At 41.4% G+C, this 27173-nt stretch overlaps 1 long non-coding RNA gene across 1 annotated transcript in view; it reads left to right on the top strand.

Moving 5' to 3' along the window:
- LOC123365609 overlaps window positions 1-27173 on the top strand; it is a 117201-nt gene that overhangs the window by 3549 nt on the left and 86479 nt on the right. The window contains exon 2 of the long non-coding RNA XR_006577656.1: window positions 12317-12440. This is a non-coding gene — a long non-coding RNA (uncharacterized LOC123365609). The remainder of the gene's footprint in view (window positions 1-12316; window positions 12441-27173) is intronic.

Below are 27173 nucleotides of genomic sequence, written 5' to 3'. Positions count from 1 at the left end.
AGACCTTCTCTCTCTCACTAAGCTATTGCCAAAAAGACAGAATATAGAAATTCATGAGATGCGGCCAGATACTGCAAGCTCTCCAGCAGAATTTTTTGACCATTTTGGTTTTGATATGTGTTGATAAGATTTGGCTGATTATGCAAACCCAAACTGCACTATCACCAGCTGCAGTCCTGAGATACAAAAGGGCTCACTTGAGAGAGTTGTGGCAAGCTAAACTCAGCATTTCCTTAATCTTATGGACCTATTTCTCAACTGTAATATTGTTTTAATATGGTTTTGAGGACAGATCACATCTGTGTCCACCAGCCAAAGAGCTGGCACTTGACATTTAGTTTCGTTTCACATGTTCATTTAAGTGGCAGAAAAGCTGGCATTGGCACACTTATTGTAGCCTCGATAGCATAAACTGTCAGTAAACTTGAACTACATTTCTTTGTTCTTTGTCTGAGGACAGCATCTTTTACACAGATTTGTTAAGGGTGGCATTTCATTTGTGCAGTATAAAACATTTGTTAAGCTGTAGTACCAATTTTCAAATTGTAATATTATCTTTTAAGACTTTGCATTGAAATTATTTTGGTGAATTTGGGTTCACTGATCGTAACCAAAGGACCTCAGAATGCTTACTGGCAGGGGACATAAGGATACATAGGGGTGCAGCAATCCACTGGGTTCACCAAAAGAACATCAAGTAAGGTCTCTAATTAAAGCCTGTGTCACATTGGTCATCTATAATTATTGTGAGATATATGTATGGAAAATAAGAGGTGTTGTGTTTTATGCTGATAATTATGTTCTTTAGGCCTTGTAGTTAACGGCAGGTTAATCAAAGGTAGTGTGCCTTGAGACTAACTTCTCCAGACAGGAAGTGGGAGACATTTGCTCCCTGGTGGACCATTGTGTTTTGTGTGTGTCACAACAGAAGTCTATTATCATAGGGAATCAAATGCTAATGAAGAATTTATAGAGACTTCAGAAGGAAATTAACAGGAGGAGGTAAACATCTGAACAGGGTGGAGAGAAAACTCTGTTTTCAAGTGAAGATCAAGGTCTGGTATATCTGAGGGTGTAGAGAGATGCTCTGGTACCCATCACTCTGAAGACAAGCTGCCAGTGGGCTTCATCTTATCAAAGGTGGATATCAGCCATCCTGGGTGACAATGCTGGGGAAAAGATTTGGGATAAGCTATGCTGTAGGGGATAAGGTAATGTCTTGTAAGTTAAGTTTAAAAATGGAGTTGTTATAATAATATATGGAGATATACCTTTCTCCTAGAACTGGAAGGGACCTTGAAAGGTCATTGAGTCCAGTCCCCTGCCTTCACTAGCAGAACCAAGTACTGATTTTGCCCCAGATCCCTAAATGGCCCCATCAAGGATTGAACTCCCAACCCTGGGTTTGGCAGGCCAATGCTCAAACCACTGAGCTATCCCTCCCCCTATGATTTTATAGGTAACCATTTTTTCCCCAATATCAGGGCTGGCTCCAGACCCCAGCGCGCCAAGCGCGCGCTTGGGGCGGCATTTTCCCAGGAGGGCGGCAGGCGGCTCTGGCGGACCTTCCGCAGTCATGCCTGCGGGAGGTCCACTGGAGCCGCGGGACCAGCGGACCTCCTGCAGGCATGACTGCGGAGAGTTCTCTGGTCCCGCGGCTCGGGTGGACCTCCCGCAGGCGTGCCTGTGGATGCTCCACCAGAGCCGCGGGACCAGCGCACCCTCCGCAGGCAGATCTGCAAGAGGTCCCCCGGAGCCGCGGGACCGGCGACCAGCAGCGCTCCCCCTGCGGCGTGCCGCCCTGCTTGGGGCGGCCAAATTCCTAGAGCCGCTCCTGCCCAATATCATCATTTGAATCTGTTCTTTGCTAATAAATTTATTCTTGTTTTCACCATAAATATTTCTAAGCCTTGTGTGTTGAGCAGAGTGGTGATCCTGTGTTAAAACTAGCAAGCTGGGTGTGTACTGTTCCTTTGGGAGCAGTGAGCCTGAGAGTGTTCAGTGGAACAGGGGCTGGGGACTCCAGAAAGATGCTAGGAGGACTCGGGAGTTGGTGCATGCCTATCCTGTACAGAGAGATTGAGACCTAGAGGCCAGTGCTTGTGTTGCTGGAGGCTGGTGGAGTCAGGGAGCTCACCCACAGCAGACACAAACAAGGTTTCCTCATGCTAAGGGTTGGTGGCACAAAGTGCCTCACAACTCTGGGTACCCTGGCAAGTGTCACACTAGTAAATCTTGGAGAATGAGCATGATCTAATATTTAGAGGAGACCCAGGGAGATGAGGAGTCAGCACTCCTGTGCTCCCTGACTGACATAATGCTGTCTTTTTACTTATCTTGGTGTGGCTGTGAAGAGCTTAAATCCTGTATATTTTCAGATTTGACTTATGTCAGTGCCCAGAGATATTTTACAACTGGCCTGCTTTCCAAAGGTGCTGAGCACCCATCTCTCTGAATTCAGTGGGAGTTTTGGGTGCTCATCACCCAGGATTGTGTTTATGCCATAACTATATTGGGGTGTACTTGTACTATCCTTCTGGAATGTGTTTACATGAACATCCAGTACCTACTACTTCTTAGGAGTGCCTGTGTTTTAGCAACACTAGTCATGCTTTTGCCAAGTTCATGTACCAGACAACGAACTTGTAAGCAAGCCTTTGCTTTATGACTTTTGCTCATAGCATGGCTTCTGCTGACTTTGGTTCAAGCCTCAGGCCTTGCACCAGGCCCTATGTTCCAGGTTCTCGCTCTCTCCCCTATAGGTCTGATATTCTGAGCACCCACAGTTCCCATTTAAGTCAATGGAAGTCTGCCCTGTGCAGCTACTATAGGAGTGGGCTCTAGGAAGAGTTAACATACACGTGACTGAAAAAGTAAATGTATAAAAAGTAATAGCACATGAGATGTGAACAGGGAATCATGGGCTTGATCCTCAGAACATCTGGGGATGGGATGGGAGGGGGCCAGGATGGAAGTAGCTTTAGACCACCATTCTGTTCCTCTGAATCTGGGTGTCAGTGGATCACAAACTGAATATGAGCCATCAATGTGATGCAGTTACAAAAATGGCTAATATTTTGGGGTGCATTAACTGTAGTGTCATAGGTAGGACTCTGAAGGTAATTGTCACTCTGTTCAGTACTGGTGAGGTCTCAACTGAAGGGTATTATGTCCAGTTCTGGGTGCCGTACTTTAGGAAAGATGTGTACAAATTGGAGTGAGAGAGAGAGACCAGATCAACAAAAATTATAAAAGGTTTAGAAAATCTGACCTATGAGGAAAGGTTTAAAAAAAAAATAAGAAAAGAAAAGAAAAAAACCCCACCACAATCAGGCATATTTAGTCTTCAGAAAGAAGTCTGAGGGGGAGAACTGAAATGGTCTTCAAATACCTTAAGGGCTGTTATAAAGAGGATGGTTATTAATTGTTCTCCATGTCCACTGAAGATAGGACAAGACGTGATGGGTTTAATCTACAGCAAGGGAGATTTAGGTTAGATATTAGGAAAAACTTTCTGACTATAAGGGTAGCTAAGCTCTGGAACAGGCTTCTGAGGGAGGCGACAGAATTGCCATCATTGGAGGCTTTTAAGAAAAGGTTAGACAAAAGCTGGTCATTGATGGTGTAGGTTTACTTGATTTTGCCTCAGCACAAGGGGCTAGATGACAAGGGACTAGATGACCTCCTGAGGTTCCTTCCAACCCTACATTTCTAATTCTATGACAACCTCTAAATTAAAGTAAATAGGGCTCTACGGTGTAGCAGTAGGGCCTCTTGAACATACTTGATTATATGGTATTCACACTGAAGGACATGATAGAATAGAAACTACGGAAATTAGTTTCTCTGTTTATCGTGTGCTTACTTGCTTACTATGTGCCTACTTGATTGAAGTTTATAGTGTGGAATGAAGAGAAATGATCCCATAGTTGGGACCCTCTTTCCAGATGACATCATATTATCCTCTTGCACTGAGGACACCCCTCTGGGGGAGGTGACTCCAGTTACTAGGAAGAGACAAGCACTAGTAATGGGTGATTCATTTATTAGAAATATAGATCATTGGGTTTGCGATGACTTGGAAAACTGCATGATAAATTGCTTGCTGGGCCTGAAGGCTGCATACTTCTTGAGACTCTAGACAGACTTATGTGGTCATAGTATATATCGGTACCAATGACATAGGAAAAAGTAGGGGAAAAAAAAGTGGTCCTGGAGGCCAAATTTAGGCTGCTAGGTAAAAGATTAAAGTCCAGAATTTCCATAAAAACAGGAGTACTTGTGGCACCTTAGAGACTAACAAATTTATTTGAGCATAAGCTTTATGTAGCCCACAAAAGCTTATGCTCAAATAAATCTGTTAGTCTCTAAGGTGCCACAAATACTCCTGTTCTTTTTGCAGATACAGACTAACACAGCTGCTACTCTGAAACCTGTCAAAATCTCTATCTTAGCATTGTCTGAAATGCTTCCAGTTCCACGTGCAGGGCCAGTTAGATGGGCAGCACTGCAGGGTCTCAATGCATGGATGAGATCATGGTGCCGGGAGAAGAGTTTTAGGTTTATTAGGAACTGGGGAACCTTTTGGGAACGGAAGAGCCTATAGAGGAAAGATGGGCTTCACCTAAACCAAAACAGAACCAGATTGCTGGCATGTAAAATTAAAAAGGTCATAGATGAGTTTTAAACTAAGGACTGTGGGAAACCTGACAGGTGCAGAGGAATTCAGGGTTTGGATTGAGATGCCCCTTAGGGGAGGATTTATTAAAGGGGATACACTATATCCTAGAAAAGAGGAGAAGATAGAAGTATATGAAGTACAAGTAGGAACCAAAGAGAAACAGTCAAATGGAAAAGAGTCCCATTCAATTACATCACATGAAAGCAGACAAATAAATATTGACAAATTTTATAAGCACTTGTATACAAGTGCTAAAAGCCTAAAAACGAAGACAAGTGAACTTGAGTGACTGATAGTAAATGAGTAAATTGATATAATAGGTATCACAGAAATTTGGTGGAACAATGATAATCAATGGGACATAGTAATACCAGGGTACAAAATATATAGCAATGATAAAATAGGTTGCACTGGTGGGGAAGTGGTACTATATGCGAAAGAAAGCAGAGAGACTATGATATAGTAATATAGCCTTTATTTTAAATTAAATTGAATTAATGATTTTGTGTTAACCTGCAATGCGTTCAGTTCCAGTCATTACAGTTTCCAAATTAATAGGTTGAACGTTGCCATTTATGATTCTCTTCGATTGGGAGACTTTGAGGAGCACATGAAGAATGAACACAGTGACCACAAACACAAGTTACAAGTAAACAGTCTTCTTTGTATTACAAGCTACACCTGCATATCCAACCTGAGAGAGCCTACAACATAGCCAAGGCTGCATTCATACTCACATCCCCTAGAGTCCAGTTGATCTCTCATCAGGTGGTCATCATTAGAGTGGGTGTTCCTGCTCGGGTCTTTCCACTTTTACCTAAACAGGGAACCTTTTTTACATTGTTGTTCTGAACATGCATCCACATGCATGAGCATTCCAACCTCTTTTTCCTTATCTGTATTTCCACACCTCATAAATGTTGGGGTGCCCCCGTTTCTATAGGTTGTTCTCTTAGTTCCTTTTTCCTTATTAGCATCTTATTAACATTTACGTCAACCTGTTTCCAGGGTAACCTGTGGTCAGAACTTTCCATGATGTTACAATCAGGTGTCTTGTGGTCTATTTTTCCATAACATCACCTATTGGCACATCTTTACAGTAATCTTGAGGTCTTATTGATGTAGGGTCAGTCTTAGGTCACCCATTTATGTCAAGTCTCTTTAAACCTGAAGCCTAGTGTGGCTAAGCTGAAAAATTATAGGTCTTAGCCTGAAGGCCTTCCATTACTTATATTCTTAATACACACTCGTCACTCCTAAATACTTGTCAAACTTCTACTCCTATAATCCTATCCTACTTATCTATTCATCACACATTGATTATATATGAAATAATATGTGAGTTAACTACAACACCACAATTAAATGACAAAATGAACTAACTGGCTACAGGAAAAATCTTAAATGAATCAAATGATACCATAGAATCTCTATGAACACAAACTCCATGCTCACACAATAAGAGTATAGCAGTAGGAAAATTCTTCCGACCACCTGACGAGAATGGTGATGGTAATTGTGAAATGCTCAGGGAGAATAGAGATACTAAAAAAAACAGAAAACCCAATAATAATGGGGGATGTCAACTATCCTCACATTGACTGGGTACATGGTCACCTCAGGACAAGATGCAGAGATCAAATTTATGGACATCATTATTGACTGCTCCTTGGAGCATCTAGTCCTGGAACCCCCAAGGGGAGGTTCAATTCTTGAGTTAGTCATAAGTGCAATACAGAATCTGGTCAAAATGGTGCTATAGCTGAACCACTCTGTAATAGCAACCATAAAGTAATTAAATTTTACATCTTTGTAGGGGGAAAATCCTAAAGAAACCCACCACTGTAGCATTTAGCTTCAAAAGGGTGAACACCACAAAAATGAGAAAGCTAGTTAAATGAAAATTAAAAGGAACAGTCACAAGAATGATATGCCACATGGAAACTATTTAAAACTGCCATAATAGAGGCTCAAAGTAAAGGTATATCCCAAATTTAAAAAAAAAACAAAACACAAAAGTAAAAAGACCAAAAAAAAATGCCACCATGATTAAACAGGGGGAAAGAGGCAGTTAAAGGGGAAAAGGCATCCTATAAACATTGGAAGTAAAATCCTACTGAGGAAAATACAAAGGAGCATAAACTCTGGCAAGTCAAGTGCAAAACAGGCTCAACAGGTAGTGATCAATGGCTTCATGTCTAGCTGGCAGCCGGTATCAAGCGGAGTGCCTCAAGGGTCGGTCCTGGGGCCGGTTTTGTTCAATATCTTCATTAATGATCTGGAGGATGGCGTGGACTGCACCCTCAGCAAGTTTTCAGATGACACTAAACTGGGAGGAGTGGTAGATATGCTGGAGGGTAGGGATAGGATACAGAGGGACCTAGAAAAATTAGAGGATTGGCCAAAAGAAATCTGATGAGGTTCAACAAGGACAAGTGCAGAGTCCTGCACTTAGGACAGAAGAATCCCATGCACTTCTACAGATTAGGGACCGAGTGGCTAGGCAGCAGTTCTGCAGAAAAGGACCTAGGGGTTACAGTGGATGAGAAGCTGGATCTGAGTCAGTGTGCCCTTGTTCCCATGAAGGCTAATGGCATTTTGGGCTGTATAAGTAAGGGCATTGCCAGCAGATCGAGGGATGTGATAATTCCCCTCTATCTGACATTGGTAAGGCCTCATCTGGAGTACTGTGTCCAGTTTTGGGCCCCACACTACAAGGAGGATGAGGAAAAATTGGAAAGAGTCCAGCGGAGGGCAACAAAAATGATTAGGGGGCTGAAGCACATGACTTATGAGCAGCAAAGAATCCTGTGGCACCTTATAGACTAACAGACGTTTTGCAGCATGAGCTTTCGTGGGTGAATACCCACTTCTTCTGCTTGCATCCGAAGAAGTGGGTATTCACCCACGAAAGCTCATGCTGCAAAACGTCTGTTAGTCTATAAGGTGCCACAGGATTCTTTGCTGCTTCTACAGAACCAGACTAACACGGCTACCCCTCTGATACATGACTTATGAGGAGAGGCTGAGGGAACTGAGATTGTTTAGTCTGCAGAAGAGAAAAGTGAGGGGGGATTTGATAGCTGCTTTCAACTACCTGAAAGGGGGTTCCAAAGAGGATGGATCTAGACTGTCCTCAGTGGTATCAGATGACAGAACAAGGAATAATGGTCTCAAGTTGCAGTGGGGGAAGTTTAGGTTGGATATTCGGAAAAAAACTTTACTAGAAGGGTGGTGAAGCACTGGAATGGGTTATCTAGGGAGGTGGTGGAATCTCCTTCTTTAGAGGTTTTTAAGGTCAGGCTTGACAAAGCCCTGGCTGAGATGATTTAGTTGGGGATTGGTCCTGCTTTGAGCAGGGGGTTGGACTAGATGACCTCCTGAGGTCCCTTCCAATCCTGATATTCTATGATTCGATGATTCAAAAGTATAAGGCAGGTCAAAAAAGAATTTGAAAAGCAACTGGCAAAAGAAAAAAAAATTGCTGCTCGTTTTTTTAAGTATATCAGAAGCAGGAAGCTTGCCAAACAATCAGTGGGGCCATTGGATGATCAAAGTACTAAAGAAGCACTCAAGGAAGAGAAGGCTGTTGTGGAGAAGCTAAATTAATTTATTGAATCAGGATGTGAAGGAGGCATTCTTTTTAGGTGACAAATCTAAGGAATTTTCCCAGATTGAAGGTGTCAATAGAAGAGTTTTTGGAATAAATTGATAAATTAGATAAGTCACCAAAACCAAGTGGCATTCACTCAAGAGTTCTGAAAGAACTCAAATATGAAAATGCAGAAGTACTAATTGTGATATGTAACTTATCACTTAAACCAGCCTCTGTACCAGATGACAGGAGGATAGCTAATGTAATGCCAATTTAAATTAAAAAAAAAAATTCCAAAGGTGATCCTGGCAATTACATGCCAGTAAGGCTAACTTTAGTAACAGGCCAACTGCTTGAAACTATAGTAAAGAACAGAATATCAGACATATAAATGACATATGTTGGGGAAGAGTCAACATAGCCTGGTAAAGGAAAATCATGCCTCACTAATCTATTAGAATTGTTTTGAGGGTGTCAAGCATGTGGACAAGGGTGACCCAGCTGGCAGACTACACAGACTTTCAGAAAACCTTTGACAAGGTCCCACACCAAAGGCTCTTAGGCAGTCATGAGATAAGAGGGATGGTCCTTTCATGGATCAGTAACTGGTTCAAAGAGAAGAAACAAAGGGTAGGAATAAATGGTCGGTTTTCACAATGGGTAGATGTAAATAGAGTCCCCCAAGGATCTCTACTGACATAGTGTTGTCTGTATCAGTGCTTTTGTTGGTGAAACTTATGTTTGTCAGTGGTGGTTTTTTCATACCCCTGACCAATAAAAGGTTTATCAATAAGTGCGCTAGTATAGGCAAAGCCTTAGAAAAAGTACAGAAAAGGGAACAAAAATAATTAGTTCTATGGAACAGCTTCTGTATAAGGAGAGATTTTAAAAAAGCATTGGACTATTCAGTTTAGAAAAAGAGACTACTCTGGAGGAATATGACAGAGGTCTATAAAATCATGCATGGTGTGGAGAGAGTGAATAAGGAAGTTATTTACCCCTTCACAGAACACAAGAACCAGGGGTATTAATAGGCAGCTGGTTTAAAACAAAAGAAAGTATTTCTTCACACAATGTACAGTCAACCTGTGGAACTCATTGCCTGGAGATGTTATAAAGGGCAAAACCGGGTTCAAAAAGGAATTAGAAAAATTCATTGAGGATAGGTCCTTCAGTGCCTGTTAACCATGAGGGTCAGGGCACCACATCATACTATGGGTGTCTCTAAAACTCAGACTGCCAGAAGCTGGGACTGGATGATGGGTGGATCAAGTAATAATTGCCTTGTTCTGTTCATTGTTTCTGAAGCACCTGGCATTGGCTACTGTCAGAAGACAGGATACTGGGCAAGATGGACCATTGGTCTGACCCAGTATGGCCATTCTTATGATCCTGTGTCTGACACATGAAATATGAAATGTCTTTGTGGAGGTTATTTAATTAATTAAATGTTTTGCACCTGAAACCATTCATACACACACTGAATAAGCAATGTGAATTTGTGATGTAGTTAACAAAACCATATAACCTAGTAATGTGCTGAACCTAGTGGAAGGAATGTTGTTAAATTCGTTCTGTGTTGTGATATTTCAAGCTATTTCACATCTAACGTTCCATGAACCCTCTCCAGGTTTTAAAATAACAAGCTACCTGTCTTCTATTACAACAACCCACATAAAAATGAGGCCACTTGGGAATTCTCTTTTTCTCTAATTTCCCTTATCATTCAACTGTTGTCACACCTCACTTGATTTCTTTGAGAAGTGCTGTACTTTGTCTTTTGTGGGGCAGAGATGTGTCATCACCTTTTCCCTTCATCTAACATCAAGGGATATCACAATTTAGGTCATGATTACCAAAAAGAGAAATTTACCAAAAACAAGTAAACAACCCCCCCAAACACCAACCAAATTTTATATACATACATATACATACATACACGCCCCTATCTCCAATTCAACTCAACTGATGGGAGCCCTAGGATAGAGAACTCTCAATGGCTTCCATCATATTAGTTAAGCTTGCTGAAAATCTAGATAAAAGCATTTGTAACTAACAATTTGAGAGAGGCACCATGAGGCCTTATCTTAGCTATGATTACCATTCATGCAAACATTCAGTGGGAGGTTTTTTTGTAAACTTCCACAGTGTACACAATGTCTAAGGAACTAATATCCCCTGCAACACTGCAATTCTTTGTCTCCTTTACAAAATACAAAAAGTGTCGTACAGATGCAATTTTAATTCCAATGTGCACTAAAAGAATTCTGTGCATTCACAGGCAGGATCTAAATCTGTTTTGTTCCAAGAACTTAGATACCAGCAGTGCAATGAGAGGACAGAGCTCTGACAAGCAAATGAGCACACCAAAACTATATCCCACTGTGCTTATGTAAAAGACTTTTATACTGGCTTCAAGCTTCTCATCCTTACCTTCAAGGCCCTGCTCAATGCTATTAAACAAACCTGGGCTCTTTGCAAAATGCCTTTGAATACAGTGAAATGCGAAAGATATATCTAGGAACATGGAATGCCGGCTATCAGAGTTGAAGAATGATCCAATGGTCTGTTTTGGCCTAAAACACTGAATCTATTAACTCTAATCTTTGCTGATGTAACCCTTCTGCCAGGTGGAGCCAGCAGCAACAAGAGCCAGGTTCAGTATCTAGGGGTTCCTTTTCAACAATACAACACAAAACCGGCTCAAGCCCCCACCCAATGACCTGGAACAATTACACATCACCCCCTGGGTGCCTATAAGAGGCAATACTTCCCCTCTCACAATCACAGAGTCTGAGTGAAGCAAAAAGTTTTAATAAAAGGAAGGAATTAACTCAGCATTAATTTGGGAAACACCACAACTAGGGCTGATAAACAAACCATGAGCAAAAGACCCACCTCCAAGTAAGCTGGGTAGTGTCCTTTTCCCCGAAGGTTCTTAAGTCCAGCAACCCAAAAGTCCCTTTAACGTGCCTGCCCCTGCTGTACCCCACTCACAGTTGCTGTTTTTGGCCAGTGCAGCCCCAGAGTTCAGAGGTTCATCTGCAGAGTTCACCTCCCACCCTGTGTGGAAGGCGGGGTGGGGGGGGGAGGAGGCACCTTACACACTGCACTGCTCGGGCACTCGCTCCTTGCCCCACGGCCAATTGCCATGCCTTTGAGGGGCTTTGCTCTGGCCCTCTCCATTAGCTTCTCTGCTAGCTGCCCTGCTGGTCACATCTATCTGCCAGCCGCCACTTGCCACACCTCTCTACCAGCTGCCCACTCACCAAGATGTCTTCAGGGTCCCCACATACACTTAACATAACTCTCAGAGATTTCAGCTGTTAGTGGGGGAGCCCCATTGCTGGTGCATACTGGGCAGTCTCTTGCAATAGAAGCAGCAAAGAATCCTTTGGCACCTTATAGACTAATAGACGTTCGTCAGATGCATGTCTTGCAATAGAGGCACTGTGCCAAAGTAGATCTAATACTTAGACGTAAGTATCACTGAATTCAATTCTGCAGTATGTAACAAGACTCTCAATTGAGTCTAAATTAGCTCTTCTTATACCATGGGGAGAGGAAGGGTCAAATGGTGTCTAGGACCCTTAAACAGGGCCCGCCCACACACCCCCTCTCTCCCTCCTCCCCGCTACAAGTACCTGTCCCCACCCTCTCTCAACTCATTGGGCTTTGGAACCCATGCCCCCTGACTAGCAAGTGCTGTTCACTTGAGGGTGAGTCCCTCCATTGAGATATGCCAGGTACAGTTCTGCTGCTCTTGGTTCACACAACAAGGATAGCAACCTTTCTCCTGCTCCAATAACAAGGAGACTGGGGACCCAATACCAGCCACAAGTGATCATTTGGGCAAACAGTCCCATCATGCTGAGCACCTAGGCAGGGTGGGTGTGTCCATGCAAATGAGATCAGCTTCTGAAGTCTTTTCCCACAGCTCACCACTAGATGTCAGGGGAGAGCTCATCCAGACTCTGCTTACACTGATAATTCCTGCATGTACAAGTATGATTAATTTGAATTCATGTTTCCATTTACAGTGCTTTATAGAAGATATTGCTGAGACTTAATATTGTGAGCATCTTAAAAGTAGTTGCAGGACGTTGATCCACGCAAAGCTATATGAGGAAATGTCTCCAGAGGTAATTACTTGTGCCTTCTTCTGTGAGTATAATCATTGCCCAGACTACTTTGGAGGATATGTCCATCAATGGCTATTAGCCAGGATGGGAAGGGATGGTGTCCCTAGCCTCTGTTTGCCAGAAGCTGGGAATGGGCAACAGGGGATGGATCACTTGATGATTACCTGTTCTGCTCATTTCCTCTGGGGCACCTGGCATTGACCATTGTCGGAAGACAGGATACTGGGCTAGATAGACCTTTGGTCTGACCCAGTATAACTGTTCTTATGTTCTTTTTTATGGTTCTTTATTTTTATTGCTACTTTGGTATCGCTGGTTCCTTGTTCTGTATCTTTGAGTAGGGATTTCTTGGTTTTTTTAAGACCCATGTTGATCTATTACTAGTATGCGTAACGTTAACTAGATAGATCCATTAGCCTGAGCAGATGCATTCTGAACTCATTCAATTAATAAAAGCACAGTGTCTTTTCAGCTGACAAACCTGATTCTTGAGCACTTTCTAAAAAAGTAAAATCATGAATTTAGCCATTCTGGCATATCAAAGATAACAATGATTCTTATCACTACAGCTGGTTAGATAATATTCATATGGTTTATTTGATTTGTATGTTTTTGTCCATTATTTGACAAATATTTTTTCACATATTTGAAAAAAATCTATAAGGTTGGCCAAAATAATATTTTATTTGCAATTTTTAAATTATTTTACTAGCTCTATTAACAATTTTGAACTGGTAAATTGCAACAAGCAATGAGTGAATCTTGAAAGGTTTCTAGGGTATATATGAACCATCTCATACTCAAGTCTGCAACACTGGATTGGAGAATTTACAAGAACAGATTTTCTCTTGAGCTTTCCAGTGCTTCTGCTTCTGGTCACAGCTGGATAGATCATAAGATCAGCCTTTTTTGCAGTATCTAAGGCATTTCTGGTTCAGTTCCCAGAACTGAAACTATCCTCTTCAAATGTTTCTGAATCTGAAAGTGCAGTCATAATCTGAAAAATAACTGTAAAATGGCATTGTGGCTTCCATATTTATAGTCTCTCAAATGACTTCCAAGTCACATTTGTTGAGTTTAATGTAACAAGATGCATTTTTCAACAGCCAGCTCTGCAAACTCAATCTGGATTTTGACAGTCAAGCTGTGTCTTTTGGGATTCATGCCTCATAATAAACATTCTGCAGGCCAAATTCTACTTCAATTACACCTGTGCAACACCTTTGCCTTCAGTGCAGTGGCACACACATAACAGAGCAGAAATTTGTGTTTAGTTATTCAGTTCACCGGTGTGTATTAGAGTAAAATCCAGGTTCCTCACCCACAGCTGTATTGGCTCTGCATGGTTAATATGAACCAACAGAAATACAAACTTATTTTATGTCACTAAGGTGGGAAAATATGATTTAATACATCAAGACTCAGCTCTGTTAAATAAAAAGGTACCATTTCTACACAATCAGTCTTCAAAGTAAAATGACACTGTATAAACACAAGAATCTAAGTGCAATGTGCTTCTTTGGTTCTCTAATATGTAGCAATGAGGGTAGTAAAAGGCCACGCCTGTTATCCTTAGTCAAAACAGCCTTTCAAGTTCCTGGGAATTTTGCTACTAAAAGGATTGCATGACGGGGACCAAGAGTTGTGTCACTAAGTCATGTTACCAGATTTTCAGTAAGGTTTTCTTCAAAAACTTTAATGAAGTATTAGATTGTTAAATCTATGGTTATTAATACAAGGAGGCTAGGCAGAACAGTCAGATATTTCAGATGCATTTTAGACTCATACATATAACTGTGGCAGTAGCCCTTCATTGTCTGCATTATCTCACTCTCTTTTGTGAGATGTTCCATGCCATTCACATTTTGTACAATCTGAAGCACATCATAGTCCTTTATATCTTCTAAAGCTAAAGTGTACTTCAGTATCAAAACAAATCTTATTATCCTGTCTTACCAGATGGTGTGATTTGAGAGAACTAGAAAGATTAATTAGGGCTGTGCAGAGAATGGAATTTCTATTTTGTGGAGGGTTTTGAAATTTGCCTTGATTCCAATCGGGAAATAAATCTGAAAATTTACAAATTCTCTGCAAAAGAAAATCCCAACCAAAAAAAATCTAAATGAAAAGTCATTTTGAAATAAAAAATTGAAATGTTTTGTTCTGAAAAATGTTGAAATAAGACATTTCAGCATTGTCAGATCTCTCCTAGCCCTGCCCCCAAATTTCTTCATACATGTCTTGGCATTTTGTATGTAATGGTGTTATTACAAGCAGGAATACATTATTAGTATGGCCCTCCCAAATTCAGCATACATTTTGTCAATTTCACGGTCACTGGATTTTAAAAATCATAAATTTCATTATTATTTCAGCTATTTCATGGTGTTGTAAGTGTAGGAGTCCTGACCCAAAAAGGAGTGGTGGTGGGGGGGTTGCCAGGTTATTGTAGGGGGGGTTGCGATACTGCTACTCTTACTTCTGCACTGCTGCTGGTGGCAGCGCTGCCTTCAGAGCTGGGCAGCTGGAGAGCGGCAGCTAATTATTAATTAAACAAATACTCCTGAGTCTAACATTACATTGATTCAGAGACTGGTTGAAGGGTCATCAAGTTATTTCTTAGGGCCTGTATAGAGAGAGATGTACATCTCTTGAGGCATAGTTTTGGCCTGGTTTGCATAAAAGTGTTGCAGAGCAGTTGGAGTCTGGAAAACCTTTTAAGAAGTTGGGTCTGGTGCTCAGTGTGCTGTTCCACTCTGAGAGCTGACTGAATAAAAATAGTACCTTCCTACCCAATAGACCTGAACCTTGTTTGTAGTTATTTGTGCACCAGTAGCATCTAGGGCGATGAACTGAGATCAGGACCCTAGTGTGCTAAACATGTGCAAACACATAGAAAGAGAATTTTTGTGTCAGATAGTTTACAATCTAACTAGACAACACAAAGAAAGTATTGTTAAGACTATCCTGATTTTACAGGTAGGGAACTGAGGCAGAGACAGATTAAGTGTCTTGCCCAAGGTCACTGCAGTAGAGCCAAGAATTGAACCCAGATTTTTCTGAGACCCACTGAGGTGCCATGACCACAATACATTCTCTCTCTTTCAGAGTCACATCCGCTTATTTTACTGACAAAAGTCATATTAGCCTTACAATGCTAATTCAGCTTTGGAAGAATGAGCTGAATTCTATCCTGGCTTGCTAAAGGAGTGGGTGGATCGGCTTATGTGGCCTGCATCTTGCAGGAGGTCAGACTAGATGATCATAATGGTCCCTTCTGATCTTGAATTCTATGATTCTATGATCATCAATGCTTTTTTGTTTTGTTTTAAATCCTTTTAGAACTTTTATTTAGAGGAAATCTTCCATCAAGCCTTCCTTCCTTGCAATCTTTGTATTTAATAGATCTGGATTCATAGAGACATGTTGCTTGTGAAGAACTGATACATCTAAAAACTTTTCCAAATATTGTGCTAGAGTCTCTATATATTATATTTAGGAGCTACATTTACACACTGTTCAATTGTAGGGTTAGCTAAATCGAAGGCAATGGTAGAGGACTTTTTTCTTATTATGACATCTGGCACAAACCACAAGTAGCAGAGGGATTATTCATCACTGTTTCATTTTCTCTTTCAAATTTAGTGCATTTTAATGCTCATGAAAGGTGCCAGAGTTATAGCCCTGGAGACTAACTACAAAGTTTGATGTTTCCCCAGGTGATAGCACAAGATTTTATTGGCTAAATAACTTAGTCCCTTACCCGGGGTATAACAGTTTTGTAACTGTACCATTTATAATGTGATTAGACCCTATCTAAACTGGCCAGCAAAACCATTTGAGTGGCATCTGTCTGGTAAGAAATGTATATCAAGAATTTTTCTAGCACAAAACAAATATCAAATATTGAGAAAATAGAAGAGAGCCAATCCCCACTTATGTTATTCACCATTTTCATCTAAGTGTATTGAAATTTACATATGGAAGACATGTAAGATCACTGACACTGGATGAATCACTCTGGTGGATAGATTTGAGTGATTTCTCTGTCTTGCTAAAGAACAATTTTTAAACATGGCCTTACAAGAAGAGTGCCAATACCATGTCCCTGGCCAGATAATTCCCAAACTGAAGTGTAAATGGAAGATCTAACATGTCTCTTTCCCACTTTAGCTTTAATATATTTGTACAGAGAATGGCTTAAATAGGGTTTGGTGCTTTTCTAACTATTTATTATTCCTTGTTAATGCAATCACATTCACACTGACAAAAGACTGACCAAGAAGCAGTAAGATTTTAGAGATACTTTTACTATGTTCACAACCTTACTAAATACAGTGCAGTTTCCTTGTCAGAATTTTGATCAAATGCTTACTAAGAATGCTAAGCCATTCAGAACTGCACTGTACCTCTGTTTCATGACATGTGAGTTATTTGCTTTCATCTCCCCTTTACTGTATAAAAGAGGATCTAAGGCGGTAAAACTTCAATCCAGAGATTCATGCAGCTGGTACATAACAGATCCTTCTTCTCTCGTCATTGCAGCACAACATCAAACCAAACAAAACGTCTTAGAAAGCTACAGTATTTGCAGCTAGGCTGTCACAGATCTCCTTTTTTGCCACTGAAGGAAAGTGACTAAATGCCCAGCAGCTGCCTTAGTGACATTTTCACAAACATCAAGGTAAAGGAATCAACCTTTGTGAGTTTCATCCCAGCAATTTGTTTGAAACAATGAAATGAAAAGCCAAGGCCTCTCTTCTTGCTACTGGATTAGAGGATTAAAATAAAGGACACTTGATTTTATTGATTTAATGAGGGATGGGGGCTTTAGAGGAGCATCCCTCGTGATTAGAGAACAAGCAGTGTTTGCAGGTACCATCTCCCAGGCATTTCTTTCCTGTTTGCTTGGCTTTCATGGGAACTTGCTTATGTATTTGGCTGTTATGATGACCCATAGCATTCAATCCTGTGCTGCATGAAGCAGTCAAATGCCTGCAGTGATTTCAGTCTCTCTCTCTCTCTCTCTCTCTCAAAACAGGGAAAGAAAGGCAGGCTGAAGGGATTGCAGCACAGTTCTGCAAACTAAAGAGATGCAGGAGACCAGAGGAAAAATATGCTTAAACATGCAAGATAAAGCAAAGCAAAGGGGAAAGAAATGACACCTCCTACCTGCAAAATACACTGTATGGAACGTATTATTCTCTTAGTATATTTTATCAGCTAGGAATTCCTCCCGCAAGCTATGAAGTGTGAGGTAGGCTAAAGGAGTTCATGCATGGTGTTTTGTTGTGGATTGATCCATGCACAGCTAGTTAATCTCTTCCCTAAAACCTTTTACCTTTGTTCTCTTTTTCTTGAGGTCATTCATATGATATAACTGACATTTTCATATGGTAATCTCTCATTGTACGTTTGCTCTTAAAGATTAGCCAAAGGGATCAATCACACTGGATTGCTTCCCCACAAAAACCAAAATTAATTCTCTATTGTCCACTAGGCTGTGTGATAAGAAGAGTTAGTGCTACTTAGGCAGAATGTATGCATTTAACTACCATTCATAATATAAATGGATGGCTAGTTTATACATACATTAGTATGTATGATTATGTGATGTATACCTAGAGAAATATTACTGTTTATGAATGTTTATAAATAATCCACACGTATAGTATCTACACACATAGTATCTACTTCACCCACAGATGAAACACCCCAAATTCCCTGTAGTATTACTGTCTCTGTGAATTGCTAACTTAAAAAGAAACAGTTCCTAAAGAGCAAGGTTTCTAAAATGCATCCCTTCCCCCATCTCTTTTAGTTTACATAAAATGAGCAACTTCCCCTCCCCCACAGCTCCTTCGCTCTTTGTAGGCAAGCAAGTCTGAAACCAGGGGGCAAAATCATTACTTCCCAATTATCTTAAGCCATGCAAAATAACCTCTCTCTCAAGGGCTGATGTTAAAATATGCACATGGTTCTGATGTCTAGACAGTTATGAAATATAGGTGTAGGGCTCTGTGTATGTAGAAGAGAAATGCATCCCAAATGAAGTGCTTTTATTAAAGTAGTATAATCACTCGGATAACTAATTACGTCAATACCACACAGTTAATTAAACCCATTATAGTTACTATCCCTGTGGAGGGGAGGTCAGACAAAGCAGCCATCCCCCTGACTCTGCTGTGCTAACAAAAGAGAGAAATTAAATAAAGTACAATGCTTTTTGCTCAGGTTAAAAAAGAAAAAAGTTTAACTACACAGTTGCTCAACAAAGAAACTCCACAAAGGCAGGGCCGCCCAGAGGATTCCGGGGGCCCGGGGTCTTTGGCGGCGGGGGTCCCTTCTGTTCCGGGACCCGCCGCCAAAGTGCCCCGAAGACCCGCGGCGGGGGCCCCCCTCCGCCGAATTACCGCCGAAGCAGGACCCGCCGCCGAAGCGCAGCCCGGTCTTTGGCGGTAATTCGGCGGAGGGGGGCCCCCGCCACGGATCTTCGGGGCACTTCGGCGGCGGGTCCCGGAATGGAAGGGCCCCCCGCCGCCGAATTACCGCCAAAGACCGGGCTGCGCTTCGGCGGCAGGTCCGTCTTCGGCGGTAATTCGCCGGCGAAGACCGGGAGCGAAGAAGCTCCTGCGCCCGGCCCCGCAAGAGTTTTCCGGGGCCCTCGGAGCGAGTGAGGGACCCCGCTCCAGGGGCCCCGAAAAACTCTCATGGGGGCCCCTGTGGGGCTCGGGGCCTGGAGCAAATTGCCCCTCTTGCCCCTCCCTCTGGGCGGCCCTGCACAAAGGTAATTTGTGTCCATACATCTGCATGTGTGCTTTCCATATGCAGACCTCACAATTTACCTACACTTCCACTAGATTCGAACTAATTGAACTGTTCAGGAGAAAATATTGCTCTTAGAGAAAAAACAAAAGGGCTAAATTCCAAATTTTTCGCAAGTGTATTTAATCACACCCATTCACCATTGGACATACTTGATAAAGCATGACTGAATATAGTAGTATGGGCTGGGAATGTCACTAGCTCTAGGTGTTGCATTTACACTTGCAAAACCTAATTTCCTTCTGCTCTGGAACTTGGGCAGATTATGCCAATGTGTGACATCCACAAGTGCAGTTAAGAAGTGCTAGTCTTTACTCCCTGTCCCCAGTCACCTGGCATCAGTCAGGTTCAGATTGCAGACACCATTATTAGGGCTGGCTGTAAAACAAGAATTCCACTTTGTGAAAAATATGGAGGTTTCAACATTTGGTTTCGCTCTACATTGGGACAAGAAATGAGACCTTTGGAAATTTTTCAGTGTAAAGAGAGGGATCCCAAAACAGTCAATAGCCTAGTGATCAGGACGCTCTCCTGGGATACGGGAGACCTAGCTATTGGCTAATCAATGTGGACTTGAGAAACCTTCAAGTGAAAAACAGATACATTTTTGGTAAAAGTTGCAGTTTTGAGTAATCGGGTTTTTCTCACAAAAAATATTTTGTTGAGCAAACCCCAACTAGCCCTAATCAGTATCTTCTGCTTCCAGTGACAATAGTTAAAATGGGATCGTCCACAGAAACTAGGCGTTTCCTATATCTTATCCCCTTGATGGCTGAAGGACCAGGACAAAAAGACCATAATTGCTTCCTAGAGGTGGATTAAGGTATTCTGGCGCTCTGGGCTAGAGCAAGCTGGGTGGGGGTGGGGAGGGGAGGGGAATGCTGGAACTGTGGCCCCACCCCACCCCTTCTGCCCCTTGCTTGCTCCTTCCCTCCCTGTTGCAGCCCTGAGACTGGTGAAGCTCTGTGCCCCCACCGCGGCCCTACTGCCACCGTGGGGAACGAGAGCTCCTCCAGTCCTGGGGCCACAGTGGGGGAAGATTTTTCCAGGGCTCCCAAATTGGCCGGGGCCCCTCGGCGCTTGCAGTAATCCACCACTGCTGCTTCCCCATTAGCTTTAATGACACCTTAATTAGTAGTAGAGAAAAAACTGAGGATCCTGCCATTTTTGTGAAGGCCAGGCATAGCTAATAGGACTCACTCATGTCTGCCTGGTATTATATACATACAAACACATACACCTTCTTCAAAGTGTAAGGGATCATTTTCCTGGTGAAAATAAAGACATCCACATCCTGGTCCTTATGGTCCCTAGATATCTCAGAAGTCATTGTATGACTGACATCTTCTCAAAGCCGTCCATTATGCAAAGGGGGATTTGCAGTAACTCTTCTTCATAAAGAAAACAGAGTACCAAAAAAAAAAAAAAAAAAACACGCTTTGCAGTGAGATTGGCTATATTTACAAATCTGACCCCACCATTGGGGGAGGTAAGCAAGAAGAGAAAAGAAATAGAGGAGAAGGAACACTTTGATCCTAAACATGAAATGCTGCAAGCAACTCATCGTAAAACTCAAGCCCTATCTTAACATCAGCTATGAGTGATTTCTGCTGTTGTGGCATAGGTCGTTGAAGGAAGTAGCGAGCATTCTAGAAAGCGCTGTACATGGGGCAATGCAAATTCTTAACCTTTCACCTTTTACTTTTTTTTTTTTACACATATAGTATCTACTTCACTATAAATTGAATTTAGCAGAGTTTTTTTGGCAAATGGTACAGAAAAATTAAGGATACATATAAATTCCAAGAACAGTTACATGAATGCATCATCCTGCAAGTTTACAAAGAAATATAAAAATAAAAGTAATGAGACAGAATGAAAAGGAGCAGGGAAAAAAAAGACAAGGGAAGACAAGACACAGTGGTCCCTCTTTGCCTGAGATAAACAGAGAAGGGTAACTTCCAAAATATTTGCAGTATCTGGAATTGTGCAGTAAAATTGTTATCTAAGCCAATTGGCAAGTTTTTAATAGTGACTATGGTAAGCGTTCAACCAGTTTCATTATTTCCATATTGTTTACTTGTATTACAATATTGCCTAAAGGATGCAACCAATATCAGGTCCCCATTGTGCTAGGCACTGAACATACACATAATAAAAGACCAACCTGCCCTGAAGAACTTAAAATCTAAATAAGGCAGAGTAGGAGAAAGGAAGTGTTGTTATTCTCATTTTACAGACAGGGAAATGAATCTGAAATATTAAGTGGCATGTCCCAAGGTCACACATAAGGTCTGTGACAGAGTCACAAATTTATCCCAGATCTCCATAGTGCCAGTCCTGTGCTTTAATCAAAAAAACATCTTTCCTCTAGACACCAATGATGACTTTGTCTGCACCTCATCACAAAGCCTTCCACCCAAAGAAACATGGGGTTAGAGTTTATCATTCTTCTCTATGAGGACTTTCAACTATATGATTTCACTTTTCAAACAATCCTCCTGCTCCCCCACCACACATTCCCTGAATGGGAGAAAATTGTTTTACTATGTTCTTGAGTCAATGATGTGAAAATCCTTGACCAGAAATTACCACAACCAAGAATTTTACCCATTAGTTTTGTAATCAGTCCCCAACCTTCTGCAAATAATTCTTTGGTGTCTTGGGTCTGAGCAGTAATGTGATATTTTTGTTTTTATTGATCTTCCATAATGGCTCTCTCCAAAGGAAACGCTATTTTTTTAGATAAATAAATTTTGGAAGAGTGGCACTTGGGAGATCCAAATGCCATGAAACCAGGCATACATTTACAAAACTTAATACACAAACAAAAAATGGTCTTAGTTTTCATTGTTGTGTTAGAAAAGGTGGACAGGGCCCCAGTGCTGCAGTTGTTCATTATATCACAAAAATAGAGTGAAAAAACTCTACTATTTAGCTATTACACTACAGGACAATGGTTATACAAGAAGAGATAAAGAAAACCAAACACTAATTTAGAAATAAGGGGCCAAATTCTCTGCAGATATACATGGGTGCTACTCCACTAAAGTAAATTGAACTTAATTCATTGATACCAGAAGAGAACTTGCTAAAAGAAGGGCCAAACCTTTGCTTCATTACAAGATTAGTCTCTGTAAGAATGAAACAGACTTAGTACAGGTCTTGGTTTGGACCAGCACACAATGGTATGGTATACAGGCACTTTTTTATTGCCACCTTCCTGCTCTCCAGTCACTAAGCTATCATAAAAAAAAGTCTGTTATTGTTGGTGAAATAGCATCAAAATCCTGAATTGAATGCAACTGATTCAGTAAGCTCTATCTGTGTGTACAGAACCTGAAACAGTTCAGGAAACTCAGACCTGCCCCATTCATCTCAGTGGGTACTAACTTAGATGCCCAATGATAATACTTTAAAACATCAACATAGTTAATTCACTGCTCAAAGCATGTGAGAATGGAGAGGGAGGATTATATTATGAAGATCTGCACAATCTAGACTATGGCTCTACATCAGCACCAATTGTAGCACGTCTGATGAAGACGCACTATGCCGATGGGAAAGCACTCTCCCCTCGGCACAATTACTCCACCTCGGTGAGAAGTGTAAGTTATGTTGGTGGGAGCGCATCTCCTGCTTACATAGTGCCCATGTGGACAGCATGAAACTTGTGTCGCTGGGGGCAGGGGAGGGCTTTTTCACACCCTCGAGTGATGCAAGTTACATCAACTTAATCAGTTGTGTAGACAAGCCCTAAGTGACAGTTTACTGTGGCATACCAGTGAGAGAAGTTTGGAGATTACCGTCAGTTTTGCCTATCCCTTCCCATTCTAGGAAGCGGAGCTCAGGAAGTCTAATAATGCGTAAGAGCCTTAGAAAGGGGAAGCAAACTCTGAAGAGCCCAGCAGAGGCAGAGCATTAGGTGTATTCAGACCCTAGTGAGGTGGAGCCAAGCTCAAGATACCCAGAGAGCATGCATGGTCATATTTTTAACATCTGTACAACCTATTGTGAATGGTATCTCATGTGAGTGGAATTTACTTTGTGGGCAGAGCTTGGAAAGAGTGCAATGTCGTCCTACCCGCAATCAACCCCATGACTTAAAGGCAGTTTAAGTGGCTGACTGAGGATTCTTATTCAATAGTGAAATCCTCCAGTGGCATAGAACTGACTTAGCTGACTCTACACTCCCTCCCAAAACCCTAGCACAAGAGGTAAAGTACATGTAGCCAAAGGAAAAATACAAGGTATATGTTTCTTGAAAGCTGCAGCAAGGCAGGAGTGAACATTCAAGGAAGAATTTCCTCAGTGAAGTAGAGTGTCTTTAGGGCTGTTGTCTTTATTCCTTTAATAAGGCTTCTTGTGCCACGTTAAAAGACAGTGGCACTTCTGATGATGCTTTATTGTTGTCACATGACAAATCCTAAGCCTAAATAGGACAGTTGTCCTTGGCAAATATTTTCACTAATAAAAGCTTTTGGTTTCACTTCAAACAGAAGGCACTTGTAAGCCATCCTGTCCTTGGCATCACAAGTGCGAACATCAATTAAGTTCAAGAGTAGGAAGTCCAGCAGCCATCTTCCAGTTCCGCACCCGTATGTCTTGAGGTAGCGGCACGTTTCAAGTGCTACCAAGGTTGTCCCACTTTGCAAGAACAACCACTGTTTGACTCACTTGCCCCAAAAAGAATAAGAGCACCTGAGTAGATCAGCCTTTCATAAAGTGAGGCAGGATGACATTGGGACTTCACTATTGACACATTGCAGTGATTAAATTGTCAGAGGGTGTCTGTCCCAGTGTCCTGCAATGACCTACAGTGGTGCAGCAGACACTCTCTGTCTCAATTTCCATTCTCTCAGGCTCCCTTAAAAACACCACATGATCCAAAAGGATAGAAGACAACATTCCCCTGCTGGGGTTCTACTTCATTAAATACAAATAAACTTGAAATAAAGTCTCTCCCCTTGGGCTCAGTTGCAGAGAACTCATCTTTGGGGCCTGAGGTTCTCAGTCCTGGCCTCTCTGGCCTATAGTCTCTCCTCTCAGGTTCAGGAATTGCACAATTCTCCTCCTCGGGGCTTGTGGTCTCTGAAAGCTCCTCTCTCTTAGGAGAGCTTCTTCCTCTGTGAGCACCACCCTGCAACTGACCCTTAATGGCCTTTTATCAGGCCCAGTAGGTCATCATTCAAGAACTACAGTCCCATTTCCCTTAAATTAGCTCATCACAAGTAGCCTGGGCCCAGATTCCCCTTAAAGGGGCCCACACCCTGTAACATTAATACAGCAAAAAGATGCACACACAGAGGATAAAGCTAAATATTATAGGCCTACCTGTTTTCAGTACATGCAATTGTCCCTCTTTTGGAAAGACTGTCCTTTTCTCTCGCTCTCTCCCACCCCTTTCAAATTTTGTAGTATATCTATCTAGATATAGATATAGATATATCAAGGGAGTTAAAAGCTGTGTCCATATTTTCATCCTACAATGTCATTAACAATAACTTTCAGTTGTTGGGGATGACTGGTACATAGTAGCGAATAGACCTTATGAATAGCATCAGTCCTTGATAATAGCCTTCTAAGCAATGTATTTGAACTGTTGTCATCTGTGCTCAGCAAAGAGGACACCCCACTGTATGCCTGCCATTTCGGGCTACAATTGAAGCCTGCTTAAAAGCCAAATGAACATGTGTAGACTAGAAGGGAGCTTTATACACTGATATTGTAAAATGCTAAATCTGCAGCAGCGGCATGTGTGTCTGAGCTTTCCTCCTGCAATCTTCTGGTTTTTATTCAAGATGCATGTTCAGTGCTGCTACAAATGTTGTTACTGACCTCTGAGCAAGTCTAAATGCTAAGAATATAGAACAACTGACATTCCAAAAGGTGAACTAGGAGACATCTCATGCAGACTCCACTCTGTCTGCCATTCTTCCTGCTTCAGATTCTGATGTCAGTTCTGACAGCATTAGTAATGAATGGGGTGGGTGCTGACAGGTGAAGATGAGGGGCTAAGGCAGAAGGAGAAATCTTTGAGACTGATCTAGTCTTATGATGTAGACTATGACTGGGATGTATAACTAAATAAAATACAGTTTAACATGTACTGTGCCGCCTCCAAATTCACATCCATTGGATTTTTCAATTTTTGGAAACCAAAAGGCTCATGTACAGAATGTCTCCATATAGACAAGAGGACAGCCTTGTTATAACAATGATATTATTAAAGGTTATAATGGGAACAAACAGCTTCTCATCTTAATCAGTAAAGAAATCTGTGAAAGTTAAAGAGAAAAAGCTGCTAAGAATATGGTTGTTTGGGCTGTTTCAGAGTCTGAACTAAGCATTCCAGATTCTAGCCTGGCACTCATTGACATGTTTATCAAAGTGGTTAAAATGTACATTCATATTATAAGAGTACAAGAACTGTAACTGGCACCCTTGTTGGAAATTTTGGCTGAGGAATCTATGAAAGAATGAGTATGACTCAATGATTCTTCTAAATCAGCATTGCACTATATTGGCAGAGCAGCATAGATGTATAGAGTTACCTCAACCTATTGTTAAATAGAGAGCTGCAGTCTTCAGAGCTGTCAATTTGGCATATTTTATGAGCAATGAATTCACACAATAAGGACCTGACCCCAAAGCCCATTGAAGTCAATAGAAAGACACCCATTGACTTCAGTGGGCTTTGGAAAAGGCTCTATAGGTTGAAGTTAAATTTTAACTGGGCCAGGCTTTTTAAGAAATCTAATCTCTGCTGAGCAGTAACCTGAGCTAACACCTGGCCCAGTGTGAGAGTCTCACTCATGTCAGTGAACACGGTCTGTGGTAAACAGTCCCATTGACTGCAATGACATCACATGACCACTGTGAGTAAGGCTTATACAGTTGCGTCTACTACAAATAGGTTCAGCCTCAAGGCAGCTCCCCCTATTTCAACATCTGTGAAGGACTGGATAATCACAAAAATACAATATATCTACTACAAACTTAATGAAAAAGCCACAAAAATGTTACATAAACATGGATGCCCAACAAATACCTTCAAACTGACAAATGCTGCTGAAGTTACAATCCAGTAAGTGAGAAAATAGCATGGTATTTTTAAAAGACCAAGCAGTACCATAAACTTTGAATAGACTCCAATATTAATTTAATCAAACACAGAATACAGGAGTTTCTCCCAAGACATACATCAGCCTAGGATCTATGTGGGATTGTGACACAGGTCTATCTTTAACAGGACAGATACTTCAGAGGGTGGTGCAAGAAACCCTGTAGTGGACAGTTATGGAGCAACCTGCTCATAAAGGAAGTTTCTTCCTGACCTTCACAGCTATTGAAGGTCTTATGGCCTGAAGCATGAGGATCTATGTATTGCTTCAAAAAATCTCTTAATACTTCCTAGTATAACTGAATAGTCTCATTATTATCCATATGAACTTCTAATCCTTTTCTGAATCCTACCAAACTCTTGTCCTCTTCTGATATCTTGTGGCAATGAGCTCCACAAATTCAACTATAAATGACCTTTTCTTCAAATTAGGGGCTCACAAGATGTGTGCATAATTGAGCACCTAGTTTATGTGTGCAATTACCACAAGTGTATGCTCAAATGAAATAACTGCATTCAAAAATGGCCCATTAGAGATCTAACAGGCCATTTGCATAGGCTTACAGAACCATGGTAACCACACATTCAGTTTTCATGCATCTAATTTAAAAAAAAAAAAATCAAGTCTTGCATGTGTCCTGGAGGAAATCCATCTATATTCTGTGATAGCCACACCTTACTAGACATGCAAATTGGGTATTATTTGAAAACTGAGCTATTCATAACATATTAGATTATATTTCCATTCTAGGGCAGCAGAGATTGGGCTTCATATACCCCACTTAATAAGATTATTTTAGGGCAAAG

Source organism: Mauremys mutica, chromosome 3 (genome assembly GCF_020497125.1).
Source record: "Mauremys mutica isolate MM-2020 ecotype Southern chromosome 3, ASM2049712v1, whole genome shotgun sequence".
Taxonomy (NCBI): domain Eukaryota; kingdom Metazoa; phylum Chordata; order Testudines; family Geoemydidae; genus Mauremys; species Mauremys mutica.
The sequence above is the reverse complement of the archived record's forward strand: the minus strand, read 5'-3'. Positions and strand labels throughout refer to the sequence as shown.